At 42.6% G+C, this 17,602-nt stretch overlaps 1 protein-coding gene across 1 annotated transcript in view; it reads right to left on the bottom strand.

The window, feature by feature from the left end:
• Positions 1 to 17,030, bottom strand: part of LOC126483651 (mitochondrial uncoupling protein 2-like) — a 44,608-nt gene extending 27,578 nt beyond the window's left edge. The window contains exon 1 of the mRNA XM_050106711.1: positions 16,903 to 17,030. The gene's annotated coding sequence lies outside the window, so the exon portion shown is untranslated. The remainder of the gene's footprint in view (positions 1 to 16,902) is intronic.
• Positions 17,031 to 17,602: the final 572 nt, after the last annotated feature.

Genomic DNA, 17,602 nt, shown 5'->3' with positions numbered 1-17,602 from the left:
CTGATAACTAATATTTTTCCTCTTTGATTTTTCTGCATTCACTAATATAGCTACTGTCTTGCGCCTGGTTTTGTACAAAGTGGTCCATAAAATACATGCAAAAGACATCTTTCTTGTTAATATCTCGAAAATTCATCAGAACAGACGAGCTATCCAACGCGAATTCCGATGATGTTGAATTCTACTAGAAGTATGCCATCTGTAGCAAAGATGGTCAACTAAAGAAGTTGAAATAATAATTAATTACTACTAAAGGAGGTACTCGTCAAATATAGCTCCACCGATGCGACGGATATGAGATCTGTGCCTACATAGTAGCCGCTCGCCCTCTATCATGTGCCTGTCTGAGAGTTAACTTTGAAACATTGTTTTTTGATAAAGTGTTACAGTGAAGAGATTATGGGCTCTGCTTCAGTACAAGGATCTGAGCCTTAACACTTGCTGGACACACACGACGATAACAGCTCCGTAACAGAAGACAATAAATAACAGATAAAGCCATGTGAACCTGTCAACAGGCACTGTACTTGCTGAGATTGTACACTATGGATACCCTGCCTTTCGACTAAGCTCTCTTAAGTGACAGTAAAGATTGATATGAATTCGTACGTCAATAATTTCGTACTAGTATAATTTGGGTGACAGCCTCTTGTTGTCCGGATGATTCGCCGTCAACAACAAGCGGAGTACGCACCTACACGACTTTTACATGACCTGTCAAAGTAGGAAGTAACCGCACGTTTACGCATCCGTTATGTGTGGGAAAGAGACATGAGGTCACTTATGATAAGCAGGTGTTGTCTCGCAGTTCGGGAGCGAGGACAACAGCCCAAGTGCTTTATTCTCATACCTCATGTAACACTGATTTTCAAGTAGGTACACTTTGCAGCGGAGACAAACGCCTGTAATACTTATTCAACCTGTTCGAGGGCGGTTGGCAGCAAACATCGCGTTGAACAATTAATGGGATTTAGCCCTTTATTTTCACAGTTATCAAACGTTTAATCACTGTTACTAAAGGAAAAGGAAACAAAATAGACTCATTTAAGCACGGATTGAAAAGAAGTATTAACAGTTTGTCATAATTTTACCCACTTAAAAAAAAAATAATATAAAAACGTATGAGAATCTGCATTAACTGTTCAAATTTTTCATCTTCTTCTAAAGTGATTTCTTGTTTCCGTTTCATGAGACTTCGTAAACAGGCTGGGTGCTCAGGCAGCTTCCAAACACACAGGAGGTGAAACACAGGCGAGAGAATTGCTTCACTGGTCTCCATTGTACTCTATAACAATAGCACTCCCATCGGCCAAGCCCAATGACCTCTAACCGATAGTCCGACCGCTGCGATGCAACAGCAAACAATATAATGTCAGAAGCACACAGTGTAAACACTTCTCACGTGATACGAAATACGATGCGCCACACTTCACTAGGGTACGTCGTGGGATCTTCCTCGTATCAGCAGGTCTATAGTACACAAAGCAAACGCCAAGAACAGTGATTTAAGGACACAAAAATCACTTCGAGATTCCCTCCTTTCGTCACAAGCAGTAGCTACACAAACAATCTAATCTGTGTCTGGAGTGTAGTAAAACAACTGAGAGACATTACCGGACTGAGACGTGTCCATAATGCAATGAAAGACTCGTTTTACAAGAATATACATGAACACGGCGCCGGCGGGAACTCCGCTAAAGAAATAAACGTTTCTTCTGTACTACTTACAGCAGAACGTGCCCCTCAACAAGCGTTGCACACTGCTCGGATAAATAAGTGGACTGTAATTAGAAGTCACCAGGTTCACGTGGAAAAATTGGTATGTATCGAATGTCTAGGTGAGAGCTACGTGGAATACCGCTTTGTTGCCGACGGTGTGATATAGGCACATGCTATTTTACTCTATGAATTTAGTAATCCAGTACCAGGGTAAAAACTTATATGGTGCACCAAGAGCGACAGCACTTGTAATCTCGCCGAACGTGAAATACGTAATCAAACTGTTCAGCTAAACAGAGCTGTTGTCATCAGGAAAAAACGAAAAGAAAAAAGAGAGAGACGATTGCGAGTTGCGTCTTGTTGGTTGCCATGTTCAAAACACCTTAACACAAGAAAAGTGAAATAATTATTCTCTGTCGTAATAACTGGGAATATAATTTTGGCCAAATCTGCAAAACTTTTAATTTTGTAAAGAAAATTTATGGGTTGAAAACATCAAGAACGAGTCTTGTTATGGATAAACCTACCTTCAAAAAAAAAAAAAAAAAAAAAAAAAAAAAAAAAAAAAAAAAAAAAAAAAAAAAACTGAGTATAACAAAACTGGTTATCGCAAATGTTTCTAGTGATAGGGTATAGCAGGCGCTCCATACAGGAGTTGCTCTTATCTGTGGGAACCTCGCAAAGCAGTACGCTCACAATGTCGGAAAAAAAACCAGATCAAGGATGACAATGGCAATGAAAACCAAGTCCATAGACGGCAAGGGGTCGAGGCAAACTCTCTCTCTGTCAACTAGACAGTGACACAACATGTAAGTCCAGACTTTTTATGCGAATCGCAGAAAGATCGAAGTTACTCCACTCCTGCTCCCCACTCAGACAGAGGATTCACTTCAGTACCAGTTTGAGTCAGAGTGTGACTTACAAAGGGTGATACAAAACGAAGGAACAGATTTCAATTGTTTATGACAAACTATGAAAGATAGAAGAGGGAGACCAAGAGATGAATACACTAAGCAGATTCAGAAGGATGTAGGCTGCAGTAGGTACTGGGAGATGAAGAAGCTTGCACAGGATAAAGTAGCATGGAGAGCTGCATCAAACCAGTCTCAGGACTGAAGACCACAACAACAACAACAACAATGAAAGATAGAAACACATTGCGCATGTCACTGAATAGAGAAAGGTTCAAAGTATTGTATCGGCACAGACATATCATACACTCAACATGAGCGCCAATGCGATTATCGAGAAACACATTGTGGACTTCAGAGAGCTCCGTGTGAATGCATCTCTGTTAACGCTCGGCATTTGTCATCAGAAGTGTGTGTGCAACCTGTGCTTTTCCGTTTGCATATGCAACCAACTACCAAGAATTTTGTGTGCTAGTCATAAATCCACTTGTGCAGAGACGGCTTCTTGCAGAATCGACGGCTGAATACACGTTGCACTTGAACAATGGACTGACTTCGCGCAAATTTCAACACACAAAATGTTCTCTCTTGTGGTATAGTCGTGAAGTTGCTACAAACAAGCAGCAGCGTAGTTGTATCAAAACTCTGAAGCTTCCTCTATCCAGTGACATGAGCAATGTGTCTATCTTTTATAGTTTGTCTGTGACTCTGTCAGGAATAACTGAAATCTGTTCTTTCTTCTTGAATGACCCGTTATATCTAGGTTACGCTTGTCATACAACACACAACCTAGTGCCTACAAGTATTAAGTACACAACGAAAAGAACAGGTTTCTCAGTTCACAGGACGGCATGACGCAAATTCCAACAGTCTACTGTCAGTTGTAGCAGGGCGTAACTAAATGACAGATACAACAATAAGGCAACATGTTCATAGTGCCACCCGCAGTTTTGTTGATATTACGTTAAGGCGCACCATTAAGTAGTCAAAAGCGCGCGAAGCAAATTAATATAAGGGCACAGTAAATTAAAATAAACCTAAATGGCCAGTGAAAATAAAAATAAAAAAAAGTGTTATAAAGGAGTTGTCCAAAGCAACGACAAGAAGCACCCACGTCTATGTACATACAAACAATGTCATTCGTCAGCTTCATATAGACTGCAGTACAAAACATAAATAAATAAAGTTCCAAAATAGTCTCATACTATTGTGAGGAAAAAGCTAGCCGACGCTTCGAAAAATTTTTCATGGCTGCTGGGATGAAACATAAGAGTTAGCAAGCAGATGACAAGTATCCTGTCAAAATATGGATTGCGCTCTCGTCATCAAACTTGAATCATTCTTCTGGAATATGATGCACACAGCTAACAGCACTTCATATCGCCTTGGCTGCTGGATGGACGTAAGCTACGGCCGGGCATGTAGTTGAGTTCATCCATTATGGCGTAGTGTTCCTTAATCCTCCCCCTGACACAGTACCGACGGCCTTGACGCTGAAGTCACTGTAAGCAGGGAAACACCATACTGCCGCAGCTACCTGGTACAATATCGTCCCGGTTGGCTGCAAAGTCCACCGATCCGTTGCCATCCATCAACACACAACCTAGTGCCTACAAGAATTTCATATACTTCCCTAGTCTCTTCAGGTAAAGGAGACAGTCTTGGCTTGGGATATTTTCCGTGCTAAGCAAATCCACTCGAAGAATTTCAGGGAACTCAGTGACTGGATGGATATTAGGAAATGAGTAGTTCTATTTCATCTCCTTTATTCCAAGGCCCTCAAGATTGCTTTCACTTCTACAATATTGACGGTGAATTTGTTTCTCACAAAATGGACGGTGAATTTATTTTCCAGGCGGACCTTGAGCGCATAGTCAGACCCACACAATAGTAACTCTGAAGTTTGTTCCTTTCCTTAGACTGGTAATAACTGATGATCGTACGTTAAAGGACATCGACATCCGAAAGCTAGCTATTTTGTCAGTCCTTAAATGGATGTTATTCAACCGATAAGCAGTATCAGGAAGCTCTGGTGAACTCTAGCACACATCATGCTGAAGTTTCCGTAAAATAAGCACTCCCAAATATTATATTAATTTCTTTACTGACCTGTCGAAATGAGCAACCATATTTGTAGGATCTTTTTAAATTTAATAAAGACATCCTCCACCGTCAACCAGATCAAACGAATTTATTTATTTATCAAACAACGTATTTATTTATGCACTTAATTCACCTGGCTATAGTGAGTATTCATGCTCACTCAAACATCTGTTAGATCCTTGGCTACTTAGCATGACCTGAATATAATAATAATAGTTATAATAATAAATACAGACATTAAAGTACTCTCAAACTTGTTAATGGTATATTTATTAATTTTCTCGTAGCAAAATGTTCTTGTCGAATGAAAGTAATGACAAACTAACAACAATGCTTGGCAGCAATACATGAGGAATTAAATCTGAAGAAGAAGCGGGCTAGTCCGGGCGATAGCGAAGAAATAAACGCATAAAGTTTGTTCATGAAATGGAAATGGAAAGAAAAGTATGAAGACTGCTAGGATAATGTTAACAATGTGACAGAAATGTTGATTCGCTGTTGGGTTGAAGCGTCTACTCTTTGTACCTTGGGACTGAAGGAAGACTGCTATGACGTGTCTACACCCCGGCAACGTGAGGTATCTACGTCATGGCAATGTGAAATGTAATGGACGTTCGGTCTTAGTCACCGTCGTGTGAAGGTGTCTTGTAACAGGCTACACTGCAGTGACAGTGGGATAAATGTGCTTGCTTCGAGCCCCGCTGGTAAGCGTTACGCTCACTCGATCGCTTTATCAATTGCTAGGCACGTTTGAGTAGGACCTTTACTGCCGGAATGCATGAAAACGGGTGGTCCGCACGTAATACTACCATAACATGGCGTGGATATAAGGAAGTGGCAAAGCACGTAGCTCAGGCACGCTGCTAGATCATACGTAGGGAACATAGTTACAGCTTCCCAAGCGCTGAGACGGCACAGCAATATGCTGGAATTTTTTTTTTTTATCGCTTCACGAGTCAAATTTCTGCGTGGTGTGTCCATAATGCAACTGTCCAGAAGTCCCCGAAGGGAACACACTTTACCGCGTCTATAGCCTTTCTTGCCCTAGGGTACCCGGACTCATCGAGAAAAAGGGAAAAATGGAGAGGGGAAAAACCGTACACGAAACGCATGAGGTAGCACAAACACGCGGGAGTGCCTCGGGATTTAATTCGGAGCGTGCGTTTATTTATTTATTTCTTTAGCAGCTTATGATGTACATCTATGGAGTACGTTCAGCGGAAGGAAGATTAGGGTCTAGATCCCGTCGACGACCTTTTAATAGACACGGAGCACAAGTTCGGATTGGGGAAGGATGACGAAGGAAACTGAACTGTCCTTTTCGAAGGAACTATCCCGACATTCACTTTACAGGCGATTTAGGGAAATCACGGAAAACCTTAATATGGATGTCCGGACGGGAATCTGAACCGTTTCCTCCTGAAAGTGAGTCCAGTGTTCATCAAAGCGCCGTCTCGTTTGGTCTCCAATTCGCATTTTTTGAGCATTTTGTAAAGGGCACTACTATCGGTAGTGCTAAAGACGTAGTGACTCGTACCCCATTACGCACTGCGGCTTCGCTTAACACTCGTCTGTGAACACGCCTTTTCCGCCTGTTTCCCAAGCGTTGTTGTTCATCTTTCTCGTGGAACGGTCGTATGCTGTCGATTCGTACAAAAGAAGAATTGTATGCAGATTTGAAAAAATGTGGATCACGAAATTTTCCAGCCGCCCAGTGTGGCCGAGCGGTTCTAGGCGCTTCAGTCTGGAACCGCGCGACCGCTACAGTCGCAAGTTCGAATCCTGCCTCGGGCATGGATGTGTGTGATGTCCTTAGGTTAGTTAGGTTTAAGTAGTTCTAAGTTCTAGGGGACTGAAGACCTCAGAAGTTAAGTCCCATAGTGCTCAGAGCCATTTGAACCATTTGATTGGTTCGGCCGCATTCATGGGCGAATTGTGTTTCCTTTCGATTCTTCCCATAAACCATCTGCCTTCTCTGTGGCTAGATGTATGTGGTCGTTTCATTCCTACAACTGCATATGGTCGCTGATTCAGCTTTTTTGCAGATAGATGACCTTGATGACGTAGCAGTGCTAGCGCCTATTCGCCGTATTTATTCGAGTTACAAGTGTCGATCAGTAAAACATCCTTCAATTGGCATCAGCCTCTGAAGAAAACCAAGTTGCATGGCGCCAGCAAAGATTTTGGCAAAATTCAGAAAAACCTATATAAGAAGAGAAGGTACCAGGTTTACGAGCAGTGGCCTTCCATATCAGAGTGCTGCATATTAGCTCCGCTACAAATCGCTTGCTGACATAACTAGAAGCGGGAAACATCGTCACATTATGGGAGTAAAATCCTCTGGAATACACTCACTCCTAAGTTGTTATACCCACAGAACCATTTCTAAATCCCACTTCCAACTAACGTTACATTGTGTCTTAAAATAGGGAAAAGATAACAATAGTACCATAATGGTAGTTCAGTAAGCAACGTTAGGAACTGCAAACGAGTCAGGTAACAGACTTGAGTGGGCGATATAATTTTGACTAGTGTAAACGACATGGAAGACATGTATCCAGGTGAATGGATAGCGGATGAAACAAGGAAATTCTTTTCTGGATTCCAAGAGATCCGAAAGGACCCAGACGAAAACCCAGCGGAAAGTAGGAAGATGACATTACAAAACGAGGAGCAATAACACGGATGCCTGTAGCTGAATACTGTATCGCATGGAAAAGTCTATCCAACAGTGGAAGCATTATGAAAGTGATGGTGATGATTACGACGCTTCTCTTATTGTCTGGAACATCAAAAACACATTAGTAGCCCTAGGCCAACCAAAGGAGCACGTAATGTAATGACACGTGCTACCATTTTTACATGAAATTTGGGAGAACTAGTAGAGGAAGTTTAACAGTGATATCAAAGAAGTACAAAGAAAAAGTGAGATATAAAAGTCAGGGAAAGAAATTTATTGATCTGTATGCTGTTGCACACCACTTTATGACAAACAGAAGTAAATATCTTTTTTATTTTTTATACTAGAACGCTGCATGCTATTTTGCAGTGTTTGAGATAACCAGAAATCCACGTGGAAGGTAACGAGAACAATAGGATGGGAAAAAACTTGAGAGGAAATATTACTCTTGGAACCCGATGATTATATCAATTTTCTTCGAATGGACACTGAAGCTTTCAAAAACTTGTTAAGGCCCTCGCAAAAGAGAAAACAAGTCTCCAAATTCGCTCTTATGCGGCCACAGATGTGTCAAACGAGCCTGGACACGTCGAAGAAATCTTGTCAATTTAACCTTACTTTTGAAGCAGACGCTTTTCATGTATGCTGCATTTTGGCACTTGTGGGAATGGCTACAGATACAGATGAAATATTTCTAACATTGAGTCTGGGACTATGTTTAAAGAAGAAAAAAACAAGACGCTGGTCCACGGAATGGTTTAAAGTGAGAGAGAAATAAACACCTGAAAACTTGTTAAAGGAAATGTTACACCCAGAAACTGAAGTTTGTATCAACTTTCTACATTTAATTATCTGTGTAACGTTACTTCGTCCTCGCGTTATAAGAGAAGACAAGTGCTGTATGCGAAAATTCGTTCTCTTCTACTTGCTCCTCTAACGACAGCTCATTAGAATATCACAACGTGGTAACATATAGCCCACATCGTCCGTGCAGGAACGGGTAACTTCGATTTCTTTTATTTCATTGCACTCCTGCGTATTTGTTATGCGTAAAATATTGATGTTGTTCATAATCTCTTCCTGTGTAATATATGGCTGGGAAAGATGTGACCTCTACTATTTCGGTAATTGTTCGGGCTATTTTGTTTTTGTCCTTGATCGTAGTTTTCATAGTTGTGGAAACTCACGATACAGTGAGATAAATCGAAATAAAACAATTTTTCTCTAAACATATGTGGCGAATCATCGAAACAAACAACTTCAACCACCTTGTCAAACTTTCCGTCAATCAAAATTTCTCGCAAACACATCAAACACGATCTAAGCTCGACAAACACGACAGACAGCACAGTAAGGGGGAAAAGCTTTGCAAACATATTACAGTTTGAAAAACTTTAATCGTGTAAGGGGGCCTTCAGGGAACTATCTGGTCCTTTGTCTCACCGACGCACGTGTCAAACCCCTTTGTGAGTGGCCACAGCCGCGGGCACAAAGTCCAGTGTTGCCAACGGCAGCGACGCGGCGCGTAGCCTTGATGAGGCTGCGCCTTTCTGACTCGCGACAGAAATAAGACCACAGAGAAGTCGTTAGAAGGCGCGAGCGAGCGGCTGCTATAACAGCTTGGTGCAGATCGGCCTGCGCCTGACGCAACACGGTGCTGGTTCGGCCAGGCGGCCTGCCAAACGAGACTGCCTGTCCAGGAAGCGCTGGACGCCTGCCAATATTTTTGTGTGGACGCCAAAGCCACAGGTTCGCTGCCTCACGTGTTCATCAGCAGCGCACCTACTCTGCATTTGTTCATTGCAAATCACCAGACATTATACGGTGTATGGCACATACCGTTGTAGAATCCCCTCCTCTTTTCTTGTCCTATTCGTGGAGGATGGAAAATTGTGACTCGACTGTAGGTCCCCCAAGAACAGGTTGGATAAGGGTATCGTCAGGAGAGCCACAGGGGAGTGTGATAGGTCCGCTCGCACTACCTGCATACATGAATGATCTGACAGCAATCTGCGGCTGTCTGCCGATGATGCTGTGGTGCACGGGAAAGTGTCGTTTAGTGACTGTACGGGAACACCTGGCGAATGGCAGCTTGCTCTAAACGTACAAAAATGCTGATATAATGCAGATGAGTAGGAAAAGCAGTCCCGTAATGTCCGTGTATAGCACTGGTATTGTGCTGATTGACAGTCATGTCTACATCTACATCCATACTCTGCAAGCCACCTGACGGTGTGTGGCGGAGGGTACCTTGAGTACCTCTATCGGTTCTCCCTTCTATTCCAGTCTCGTATTGATCGTGGGAAGAAAGATTGTTGGTATGCCTCTGTCTGGGCTCTAATCTCTCTGATTTTATCCTCGTGGTCTCTTCGCGAGATATACGTAGGAGGGAGCAATATACTGCTTGACTCCTCGGTGAAGATATCTTCTCGAAACTTCAACAAAAGCCCCTAGCGAGCTACTGAGCGTCTCTCTTGCAGAGTCTTCCACTGGAGTTTATCATCTCCGTAACGCTTTCGCGATTACTAAATGATCCTGTAACGAAGCGCGCTGCTCTCCGTTGGATCTTCTCTGTCTCTTCTATCAACCCAATTTGTTACGGATCCCACACCGGTGAGCAGTATTCAAGCAGTGGGTGAACAAGTGTACTGTAACCTACCTCCTTTGTTTTCAGACTGCATTTCCTTAGGATTCTTCCAATGAATCTCAGTCTGGCATCTGCTTTGCCGATGACTAATTTCATATTGTCATTCCATTTTAAATCACTCCTAATGCGTGCTCTCAGATAATTTATGGAATTAACTGCTTCCAGTTGCTGACCTACAATATTGTAGCTAAACGATAAAGGATCTTTCTTTCTATGTATTCGCAGCACATTACATTTGTCTACATTGAGATTCAGTTGCCATTCCCTGTGCCATGCGTCAATTCGTTGCAGATCCTCCTACATTTCAGTACAATTTTCCACTGTTACAACCTCTCGATATACACAGAATCATACGCAAAAAGCCTCAGTGAACTTCCGATGTTATCCACAAGGTCATTTATACATATTGTGAATAGCAACGGTCCTCGATTAAATATCTAGGCGCAACGCTGCAAAACAATTTGAAATGGAACGCACACAACAAAAACATTAGTAGGGAAGGCGAACGGTAATCTTCGTTTATTGTGAGAATCTTCGGCAAGTGCGGGCCCTCTACAAAGGTGACAGCGTATAGAACACCAGTGCAACCAAGTCTTGAACACTGCTCGAATATTTGGGATCTCGGCAGGTCGGATTAAAGGTAGAGAGGTAACTAGTTCAGAGGCGGACTGGTAAATTTGTTACCGGTAGGTGCGATCAACATGCGGGTATTATGGGGATGCTTTGTGAACTCAAAACGCGAATCCCTGGATGGAAGACAAAGTTCCTTCCGCGAAACACTTTTGAGGAAATTTAGAGAACCGGCATTTGAAGCTGACTAAAAAACGATTCTACTGCCGCCAACGTATACTTCGCGAAAGGACAACGAAGATAAGATAAGAGAAATTAGGGCCCGTACGGAGGCGTATAAACAGTCTTTCTTCCCTCGTTCTATTTGCGAGTGGACCAGGAAAGGGACGAGGTACACACTGCCATCCACCATAAGGTGCTTGCTGAGTATTTACGTAGATACAGATGGAGTCTGTTCAAAGGTCGGAGAAAGCCAAGGGCACAAGGGTACTGAGATGTTATGTCGATTAATTTGATCGTCGTGATCATTATTCGAAATGTGTCATCGTAGAAAACGGTATGTTTCTTGACACTTGTGGGAAAGTGGACTCTCGGAATTTGGAAAATAGCACTCTCCATTTTCGGTGTCAACATGTTTCTCTCCCTCAGAAAACCTTTTGTTGCTATTGCCAGGTTTCATTCTCCCCATTACTTCTACCATTGTTAGTTATTTTGCCGCCGAAACAGCAAAATTTTTATGTCGTATTTAGCGCCTGATTTCCTAGAATTTCAGAGCTAGAAAATTTTACTGAAACTACTGGTTCTGAACATAATCAAATAAGGAAATGATAGTGTTAACGGTAACCATTACTGACACGAAGGTAATTGGAACTTCTGAAGTGTAATGTTACAGAAGATTGTGAAACACTACACTACTGGCCATTAAAATTGCTACATCGCGAAGATAACGTGCTACAGACGCGAAATTTAACCGACAGGAAGAAGATGCTGTGCTATGCAAATGATTAGCATTTCAGAGCATTCACACAAGCTTGGCGCCGGTGGCGACACCTATAACGTGCTGACATGAGGAAAGTTTAAAATCGATTTCTCATACACAAACAGCAGTCGACCGGCGTTGCCTGGTGAAACGTTGTTGTGATGGCTCGTGTAAGAAGGAGAAATGCGTACCATCACGTTTCCGACGTTTATGAAGGTCGGATTGTAGCCTATCGCGATTGCGGTTTATCGTATCGCGGAATTGCTGCTCGCGTTGGTCGAGATCCAATGACTGTTAGCAGAATATGGAATCGGTGGGTTCAGGAGGGTAATACGGAACGCCGTGCTGGATCCTAACGGCCTCGTATCACTAGCAGTCGAGATGACAGGCATCTTATCTGCATGGATGTAACGGATCGTGCAGCCACGTCTCGATCCCTGAGTCAACAGATGGGGACGTCTGCAAGGCAACAACCATCTACACGAACAGTTCGACGACGTTTGCAGCAGCATGGACTATCAGCTCGGAGACCGTGGCTGCGATTACCCTTGACGCTGCATCACAGACAGGAGCGCCCGCGATGGTGTACTCAACGACGAACCTGGGTGCACGAATGGCAAAACGTCACTTTTTCGGATGAACCCAGGTTCTGTTTACAGCATCGTGTTGGTCGCATCCGTGTTTGGCGACATCGCGGTGAACGCACATTGGAAGCGTGTATTCGTCAACGCCATAGTGGCGATCACCTAGCGTGATGGTATGGGGTGCCATCGGTTACACGTCTCGGTCACCTCTTGTTTCCATTGACGGCATTTTGAACAATGGACGTTACATTGCAGATGTGTTACGACCCGTGGCTCTACCCTTCATTCGATCCCTGCAAAACCCTACATTTCAGCAGGATAATACACGACCGCATGATGCAGGTCCTGTAGGGCCTTTCTGGATACAGAAAATGTTAGATGCTGCCTTGCCTAGCAAATTATCCAGATCTCTCACCAATTGAAAACGTCTGGTCAATGGTGGCCGAGCAACTGGCTTGTCACAATACGCCAGTCACTACTCTTGGTGAACTGTGGTATCGTGTTGAAGCTGCATGGGCAGCTGTACCTGTACACGCCATCCAAGCTCTCTTTGGCTCAATGCCCAGGCGTATCAAGGCCGTTATTACGGCCAGAGGTGGTTGTTCTGGATCTCAGGATCTATGCACCCAAATTGCGTGAAAATGTAGTCACATGTCAGTTCTAGTATAACATATTTGTCCAATGAATACACATTTATCATCTGCATTTCTTCTTGGTGTAGCAATTTTAATGGCCAGTAGTGTAGATGGATAAATCAGAGAATTAATAAAGTGCTACAGAACCAAACCGGCAAGCAAAGATCTTTACGGCATAACTTGAGTAAAAGAAGGAAGAGGTTGATGTGATACATCTTGAGGCATCAAGCAAGGGCGCCTATGCCTGGGGCCAACAGGTAGCTGCCTGCCCCTCCCCACCCCCTAGCTCTCACGGAAAGGAAAAAAATATAGTTGAATAAGGTGGTTTTCTTTCAATAACAGGATTGGAAAGTGGGTATCACGCATGTATTTAACAGGGTCTGAGCTGGAACTTTTTAAATCGTCATTCGTCTTCCAAAATATCAAAAATACTCCATGTCCGAGGTCTTACCGCCCCCCCCCCCCCCACACACCCCAACAAAATATCGTATGGGCGCCCTTGGCATCAAGGAATATTTAATTTGGCATTTGCTGAAAGTGTGAAGGGTAAACATTGTAGAAGGAGACCAAGGCTTAAATACAGAATACAGGAAGCACGTCCAAACTGATGCTGGTTGCCGCAGACATGCAGAGACGAAGAGGCTTGCACAGGATACGGTATCGTGAAGAACTGCGTCAAATTTGTCCTCTTACTAAAGACAACACCACAAGCTCTCCATAACGCACATACCCAACCTGGAACCGTCTCTAAACTGGAGTACGTTGATTGTTTCTCCGACACTCTCATCTCAGACGAATCACAAAGTTCTTCTTCGAATATTGACATCTGAGGTCTAAAAATGACAACCTACAACTACCACTGGAATGAACGAGGCTGTAGATAAACGGTATGTATACATCCACCGGACGGACGCCTCACGTTCGACTGTCTCTTTTGTACTAATCGAAAGGAGTATACAATTTTAGGCAGCAACTATTCTTTTCCACAACACTTTAGTACACAAGCAATTCTCAAGGCTTGTCATAGAATTATACATCTGCTGCATCATCCATACACCGCAGCGAAGTAGTGGTGAACCGCGTGCACTACAGTATCATTAATCAAACACTGTAGAATTCCCACTCCACATCTAAAGACTTGTCTACGAGAGTTGAATTATCATACAGTCATGAGGGCCCGCAGAAATTTATCCAGGGGGAAGAGAGTGGAACCAAGAGTCTAAAATTCTCTTTTTTTATATAAATAAGTCGGTCAGTTTTGAGTGGAGCCACGCAACAAGAATTAGATTTTATAGATGACAGAAAAATCTTTGTATATCCCACCAGAAAAATGAAATGTATGAGAATTCTGCGATGAATAAAAACTGTACTCCAGATTCCAGGGACGCGAGTGGGGTGGGGGGAGAGTGGGCAAATGCCCCATCTTGCCCCTCTCCCCATCATTGTGGTTGGTAGCCTAGACATATAATGGCGATTACCACAGAAAATTCTTCCATTGCAGTTCAAACTCTGTCAGCTTCGCGCGTCTGACGGCACCCTTCGCTTTGTGTAATCCCCACCTGCGCACCGCTCGTGCAAAGGGAGTAGATAAAGGCACTTGCGCGAGGCGGGTAAAGGGATTACCAACTCGTACTGCTGATACTCCAGAACTTCGTTGCTTCAGCGGTGGCTGTTTTATTTTGCCACGCTGTCACTTCTGGAAAACGATGTACAACTGTTTACGTATTCTTATGAGGCTCTTTGTTATAAAAAAAATCATATGTAAGGGAAAAAAAACGTGCAGACACAAACAGAAAACTACTGTTATTTACTACTTTCTGCCTTTGACATCTCTCAATGGTTGGAAATCGATTTTCAGTATAAGTAGACGGAGTGAACGTAATTGTGTGTGCGTGTTTTGCTTGTTTTTAATTTCTTGCTGTCTTACAAAATCGCCATGGAAAAAATTGAGATAAATCTACACGCAAGAGTGTTTCCCGCTTCGACACATCTAAAAGAGTCAATGAAACTACTGGAAATAGCCCCTCTCGTTGAGCTACTGAAGTCATTGCCAAAGAAGAGAGATTTTTCGTTCATGTAATTGTGAGGGAGCTGGCGTACTAGCTTTGCTGTCAACCAACTCCATCACAAAACAACAAACTTAGAATGTTTATCAGTTACACTTAGACTTAAAGACAAAGGCAATTACTAAAATTTGGACTTAATTTATTGAAAGAAAGCAACAGATTGATGTAAATTTATGTTGAATAAAATTGTAGGTCATAAGAAACAAATGTTACGCATGTCGCATTAAATCGGCCATGCTTTAAAAGCAAACTGTTTTAGTAATATTATTCCAGTCTTCCAGACAAATTAAGTTAGTCCGTATCGAAACAAATTCACAGAACAGAGGCAGTGTTGTACCCTAAGAGAATTAGGAGAGTGTTTACACTTAAAACCATGCTATGACTTCGAACAACATCGAGATGTGCAAGTGAAAAGCAATTTAAAGATTGACAGAACGCAATTTTGACATAATTTCTCCGTTGGTGTTATCATATGTCTGTGCTTCTTCCTCCATTTTTTTTTAACAATCGCAAAGAGTGTTGGTATCTTCCATCACTTTCAATCCTTTGTCGCTCTCTTCGCCACTGTATACCTCTAATCCCATTGTTCTTAGGAGCAAGTGCTATATATTCGTATTCTTTGGCTCCCCCCCTCCTTCCATCTTCCATTGACACATTATCTCTACCTATATGAGCTATATAACAGCACATAGCATGCCAAACGGTTCCTTTTTTGATTGTCTCTCTCGCAAACTTTTTCCTTCCGTTTTCAACACCCTTTTCTTTATTTTTTAACAGCAGACGCCATGTCACTGCCAGCGCTCAGACAAGGCAGGCGGTTCGATAATGAAGCTAATGGTTACGTCAGGGCACCGCCCACATTAGCGCGGTGTGTTCAAAATTTTTGATGCCGGTGCCCTCTGGTTTGTTGCTTGCACTACGTTCTATGTCGTGGCGGTTGTTATTCACCCAAATGAATGAAAAGTAGGACCGGTTTATGAAATTAAGATACATTAATGTTAAGGAATACGCTTTTCCAATCAACATCCCAACATTTCCGTTGCAATCACCATTGTTTTAGTGGCCGTTAACAGCACATAATGGCAGATTGGTGCTAATACACATGTGCTTAGATACTGTAGACTCATGAAGGTGGTTTACTTTTTGCATATAGATGCTTTTAAAAGTAATCATAGAAAGTTATAGAGTACTCACTTTAACACAAAAGAAGAGTTAATTCAGAACAGTGTGCAACTGAACTTCGTATGCATATTGCACATGCTGCTATCCATATAAGCGAAATAAATAATAATAAATAACAATAAATTCAGATATCCTCTTAAGAGGAACGGCAAGATTACGAGAACAGAAAGGGAAAACCAGAAATACTGTAACAAGTATTTCGTTTTCCTTTACCTAAAAAAGCGGCAGCGAAAAACGTTAACGAGGTGCAGTGTAAAGCCGGCACACGTAAAGTTGACAAACTGAATTCCTACATCTTGTGGGAAACTGTATCATACTGTCAGCATACAAGTTCACTTCCGCCAATCTACTTGCATAAGATCTACATTTATATGATGATATGCGAACATTATATTTTCCAAAGTCAGTTTGCTACATGTAAAATAATAATGCCTTACAAAAAATGAAAAATATTTGCCTTTAGTGAATGAATACAGTCTTGTTCGCGCCACTATAAGTGCCGGTCATATCAAAATGCTACACTGGCAAAATGCAACATGCCTGTCTAAGGTTTTCATGAATTAGATTGTAGATATAAAGGAAAAGACACACTGAGCGCTGGTTGCTGGCAAGTCAATACACAAGAACTGCTAAAAAGAAAACCAGGCTTATATTGCAATTTGTGAAATAAAAGAGCGACCGTGGCAAATTTCTAGCGTTTTATTTATTAGAAGTGAAGTATTTACTGAATTCAGTCTCCTAAAGCAGCTCTTATTGTTAGCGATAAAGCGTGTTGCAGCGCTCACATGGGCCGCCATGTAGCAAACGATATTTGTAGTGTACTTACTGGTTCACGGTAGATCTCTGGACAACAACTGAGCATTCGAACAGCGCAGCGTGGTATATATTTGCGCCTCAGTGACCAATCGCGAGCGGCGAGACAACACAGCCACGAGAGAGCAGCCAATCGCTGCGTCCGTTGTGTAACGGCCGCTATCGAGCAGCCGCCGGTCAAAGTCCGCCGGAGTTGCTCAGTCGGCCGCAGCTGCGGTGGCGCAGGCTAGCGGAAACGAGAGCTGTTATTGATTGGCGGCGCGGCGAGCGCTAGCTCCCTTCCCCGACACCCACGGATACTCGGAAATGTGGCGGTCGCAAGCGACGCGCTCAACAAAGGAAGAGAAACCAGAAAAGTCACAAAGAACAATGGTGCTGAAACTTTATTCCTTCCCTTTCTTCGAAAAAGTAGCGCTGAAGCTCAGCGTTTGTAGTTTTTCAGATCATAATATAATGGCCAGGCCAGCTAGGTACTAGCCTCCAGATCGGTTCAGTTTCTGAGTCTGTTCTCAGTGCTCTGATTTACAAACACATTAACGTCACCTATATTTTAATGTCTATATTTGGTATGCAGGTGAACTGTTTCCTCCTTTGTAGTTGGACATAAGTGAAAAATTACACACAATATTTATGATTCAACTCTGTACGCATCTCCGCATGATTCCCATAACAATCCACAGAAAAAGAAATAAATCGGGATTTAACTACTTACC

Source organism: Schistocerca serialis, chromosome 6, assembly GCF_023864345.2.
Source record: "Schistocerca serialis cubense isolate TAMUIC-IGC-003099 chromosome 6, iqSchSeri2.2, whole genome shotgun sequence".
Classification (NCBI taxonomy): Eukaryota; Metazoa; Arthropoda; class Insecta; order Orthoptera; family Acrididae; genus Schistocerca; species Schistocerca serialis.
This window is presented reverse-complemented; position numbering and strand designations above follow the sequence as displayed.